The following is a 4929-nucleotide window of genomic DNA, read 5'->3' on the forward strand; positions in this document are numbered from 1 at the left end:
CCACCTCCCAGAACAGCTGGAAGGTACTGGACACTGGCAGTCCCAGCAGCCTTCTGTTATTCTGTATACAGGGGGCCCTAAAGGAGGAACTTGACAAGAAAGGTAAGATATCCAAAGAGAAGACTCAGGAGAGATGTTGAACTTGATTGGACTAGACGGCCTTTCCCGGCCACAGCCACGTGCTCGCAGCTGGAAGAGGGCGCCAGTGCGAGCGGCAGCTGCTCTCCGCTTTGCCTGCGGCTGCTGTGAGCCACACTGGGGATGGAGGGCGCTGAGCAGGCGCAGGCCCTGGGTGCCAGGCCCGCCTCCCCTCGCATGGCATGGGTGTGTCTTTTCCTACAGGCACAAAGCCAGGGCCCGCCTGTTGTGGTGGGACTAGACTTCGTAATAGTTATCAAAGCTGCCACTGACTGGGAAGCCTACTGGGCAGCGACGTGGCTGAAGGTACTATCTTTCCCATTTCTTCGTGAGACAGTTGATTTGCCCAAGTCATGGGATTCGTTAGAGGAGGACTTGGCACTGGACCCGCTTCGCATGGTGCTAAAGCCTGTGGCTATCACCCCAGGACACTCCGCTCCTAGGACCTTGCTTCTCCCAGGACCCAGAGGGGCCGGAGCTGATCCCGCTCTGCTCCTTCCTCGCTGAATATTTCACAACGCGGTTTATTCACCTGTCGAATGGAGGGGTTCCGCTAGGTGTGGTCTGACATGCCCCCTGGTTCTCAAGTTCTGTGCATTGTCTAAAGCTTATTTCTGAACAGAATTCCCATCTGCATAATCTAGTCAGTTTGGGATGTATGGGAGAAGGCTGAGAGAGACTCTGAATTCATGTCATTACTACGATCGAGAGCGCCCAGGGGATGCCACAGGGACCAGGTCCCCATGGTCTGGCCTCCGGAACTCAGCAGGAGAGCAGGGGAAACAGACACTGAGCGTGCCACAAGCCCTGTGTTCTGCAGCAAGAGAACAGCGTGTGTGGACATTTCTGAGCTAATTCACAGGAACCCAGATCAGTCCGATCTGTGAACATCTGCGTGTGTCCCAGAGCGAGCAAGCAGTAGGGTCCAACATCAGAGTGTAACGGACACAGTGAGCCATCTCGGCCCGTCTTCCTTCCTATTCTTCTCTTTCCTTTGGTCCTGCTATTCTTTTTTCTCACATAACCCAGTTTCAGTGGGATTGTGGGACGAGCATGAAGCATTGAACAGTGTCAGCCTCAAGAGAAACCAGGGATGATGGTGACAAGGGAAGGAGGGGGGCTGGAGAGCAGGGAAAGGGGTGGAAAAGGTGAGAACAGTGGGTTACAGCTCAACATCTTCCAATACTCACCGCAGCCGGCAGTGCATGAAAGGCTGAAGGAAGAGGAGAAACACATCATAGGCTCCCTGATTTGGAAGGGACCGTAAGACATGGGTTCCACCCTCATCTAGTTATTTAAATCCCGTCTATAACTGCCCAGCGGCATTGTCTAACCTGAATGCTCTCAGCAAAGGGGAGCTCTACCTCGCAAGCAGGCCCTGGCGGTGGGACAGCTCAGGCTGTGGGAAGGGCGCTTACTTGGGTGGAGCTGACAATTGTCTGGCTTTGATTCTGTCCTTCTCGGTCACATTAACTGGATTCAGTTGGCTTCGTTTTTTTAATCCTTCAAATAATTAAAAGTAATCACCATGTCGCTCAGTTGGTTGGCGTGCTGTCCTGCACACCAAAAGGTTGTGGGCTGTGTGGGCTTGGTTCCCAGTCAGGGCACATCCCCAGGTTACGGGTTCGGTTCCCAGTCGTGGCGTGTATGGGAAGGCAGCCGACTGATGTTTCTCTCTCACTTTGATGTTTCCCTCTCTCTCCCTTCCCTTCTCTCTAAAATCAATGAGCAAGTCCTCGGGTGAGGATTTTTTTTTAAGTAACCACTATCTTTCCCTGTGTCTTCACTGCACACACTAAATTCCTGGCCTCGACTGTCTTATAAAACACGGTTTTGTAATGTCTTGGGTCTCTGCGCCAGCCACGTTGTCCTCCTCTGTGAGCACTTCCGTTGGTCAGTGTCCCCTCAAAAGTGGGACCCCCAGAACTAAGCGCAGGGCCCCCAGGAAGGCAGAGCAGGCCTCTTTCCAGGTGTTTGCACTTGGACGTGGCCCAAGCTCCGTTTGGAGCATTTGGCAGCTGCTCTGCTGTGATATTGAACTTACAGGAAACTGAAGCAATGCCTTCGCTAAACAGCTACAACTCGTCCTCAGATGCCACCACGTTGCCTGTATTTCTTCATCCTGTTTGCAGGGACATGAAGATTCTGTTGGGCGCGTGGCTGGGTGCTCACTGTGTTTTAGAAGCCCCTGACCTACTGTCGTGGTCTCAAAGCCATACCCGAAAAGGCACTGCAGCTCCTGGCATTCCTGCGCTGGAGTGAAACTCCTGGCTGCTCTTGGTAACCACGTTGCTTTCTGCGTGTTCTTAAAGCCGTCTTGTGGAGTAATACCGTTCTGGAATTCTGCTAGAGATCCAGTTCATGCTCCCTGGTCTGTAATTTGTAGTCTCTGCTTTCTGTTCTTCTCACTTTCAGTTTTACATAATATTTTTTATTCTTCATCATCGTGCATGCGCGCGCACACACACACACACACACACACACACACACACACACACACACGGGAGCGAGGAGCAGGAAGCTGCAGAGGGAGGAACCCCAGCGGGGCTCTGGGCCGGGGAAGGCTCTGTGAAATACGATGTCTTTGCTGCCACAGCCACTCAGGCGGCTCCAGGGCTGCCAGGGAAGCCCTTTCCTCAAGAGTCTAAGTAGGTGACAGAAAACGCAGTAATCCAGACAAATCCGAATGCAATGCAATTTTGAAATAATAGAAAGCAGAAATCCAGGTGAACAAAATACTGAAACCTTAGACAAAGGCGGGGTTAGTTTTTCATGCTCTGTTTTTCTCAGCAGCTTTATTGAGCTCTAATTCACAGACCGTACAATGAACCCGTTTGAAGTGTAGAATCAGCGGTTTTTAGTGTTTTCACTGGCTTCTGCAACCCTGGTCACAGTCCGTTTCAGAACACTTCGTCACCCCCAAAAGAAGTGCTGTGCCGAATGGTAGTCAGTCCCTAGTTCCCCCCAACCTCCCCAACCTTAGGCAACTACTAATTTATTTTCTGCTTCTGTGGATTTGCTTCTTCCGGGCGCTTCACGCAATGCGTCGTCTCCTGTGGCGGGCTGCTTTCACTTTGCATGTTTTCTAGCTTCACCCATGTTGTGGCATCTACCCGTGCTCCATCTCTTTTCATCGGTGAATAATATTTCCTTGTACAGCCACACCACATTTTATTTATCCAGGCATCGGTTGGTGAACATTTGGGTTTTTCTACTTTATGGCTTTTAAGAATAATGTGGCTATGAATACAAGATTTTGCATTTCTCTGGCACCTAGGATTGCTGGGTCACATGTTGACTATGTAAAATCTCTCGAAGAATTGCTGAACTGTTTTCCAAAGTGTCTGCACCGTTTTATATTCCCACCAGCAACGGATGAGGGTTCCATCTCTCCACATCCTCACCAGTACTTGTCATCTGTCTTCTTTATTATAACCGTCCTTGTGGGTGTGAAGTGTGATTTCGACTTGTATTTCCCTGATGGCGGGTGATGTTGAAAGTTTTTTTTAATGTACTTATTGGCCACTTGTGTATCTTCTTTGGAGAAATGTCTATTCAGATCCTTTGCCCGTTTAAAAATTGTTTCGTTTTTGTCTTTTTATTATTGAGTTGTAAAAGTTCTTTGTATATAGCAGGTCCTCAAATGACATTTCATTCAATGTTGTTTTGTTATAATGTTAATGAGATGCCATAGGAACTTAACTATCGTTTATATCAATTAACCTCTGGTAAAATTGGTCTTGTTATTTGTTGTTTCACTTAAAGTCACAGAACCTACCGACGATGCTAAGTGAGGACTTACTGCATTTTAGAAGCAAGTCCCTTATCAGATATATGGTTTGCAAAAACGCTCTCTGATTCTTGGAGTTGTCTTTTTACTGACTTAATGGTGTCCTTGGAAGCAAAAAGAGTTTTAAATTTTGATTATGTCCAATTTATTTGTCTCTTATGGCTTGTGCTTTTGATGTCATATGTAAGAAAACTTTGGCTAAAGCACCATCACAAAGATTTATGCTTATGTTTTCTCCTGAGAGTTCCATAGTTTCAGCTCTTACACTTAGCTTTTTAAAAAGCACATTGCATGACATTTCAGACTCAGATACTCCCCTCTCACTCACACCTCAGCTGACGTCAAGATTGGGAGAGAAGAGCTCAGCAGAGCCCTTTCTTACGGTGGCCCCGAGTGCTGCCGTTTACGAGGCGAAGCTTTGCCAGACTCGGCAGAGCTTCTGTGATCACGGTGAGGCTGGCTTCTGAGGGTTCACGTGCGGAAATGTGGTGACAGACTGACTGGCTCTGCAGTAGGCCCGGGTGATGGAGGCACAGGAGGCGGCTGCGGCCCGGCTGAACACCAGCGCCAGCTGTGCTCTCTGCAGGGAGCCTGGGGCCTGAGCCCCTTTCCTGGGTTGCCTCTTGGTGCCCTCTGTCCTGGCAGTTACTTGCACGTGCCAGGGCGCCTCCACCCCAGGTCCTCGTGCCCGTAGCCACCTGTCCACGCCTCTGGCCCAACCTGTGACTGACGGCAGCTGTTCAAGATGTTCCAGGATCACGCTCAGCTCTGTGTCTTCCAGCGTGGCCCCCGCCCTCCTCTGCCTGCCTGCCTCGGAGCTAATTCATGCATCTCAGGAAGCATCTCAGGATGCTTCTTTTTAATATTTTCTCTTGCTATAGATAGAACTTATGAGGTTTCCATGGAAACTCCTGGCCAGAGGTAGGGAACTTCTGAACAGGGTGAGAGGATCCAGCTTCGCTCATTTCTGGGGGGCCTGGGAGTGTCTCCCTCATTCCTCT

Source organism: Myotis yumanensis, unplaced genomic scaffold (genome assembly GCF_028538775.1).
Source record: "Myotis yumanensis isolate MYYU_CA2020_CCGP unplaced genomic scaffold, mMyoYum1.0.hap1 SCAF_19, whole genome shotgun sequence".
Lineage (NCBI taxonomy): Eukaryota > Metazoa > Chordata > Mammalia > Chiroptera > Vespertilionidae > Myotis > Myotis yumanensis.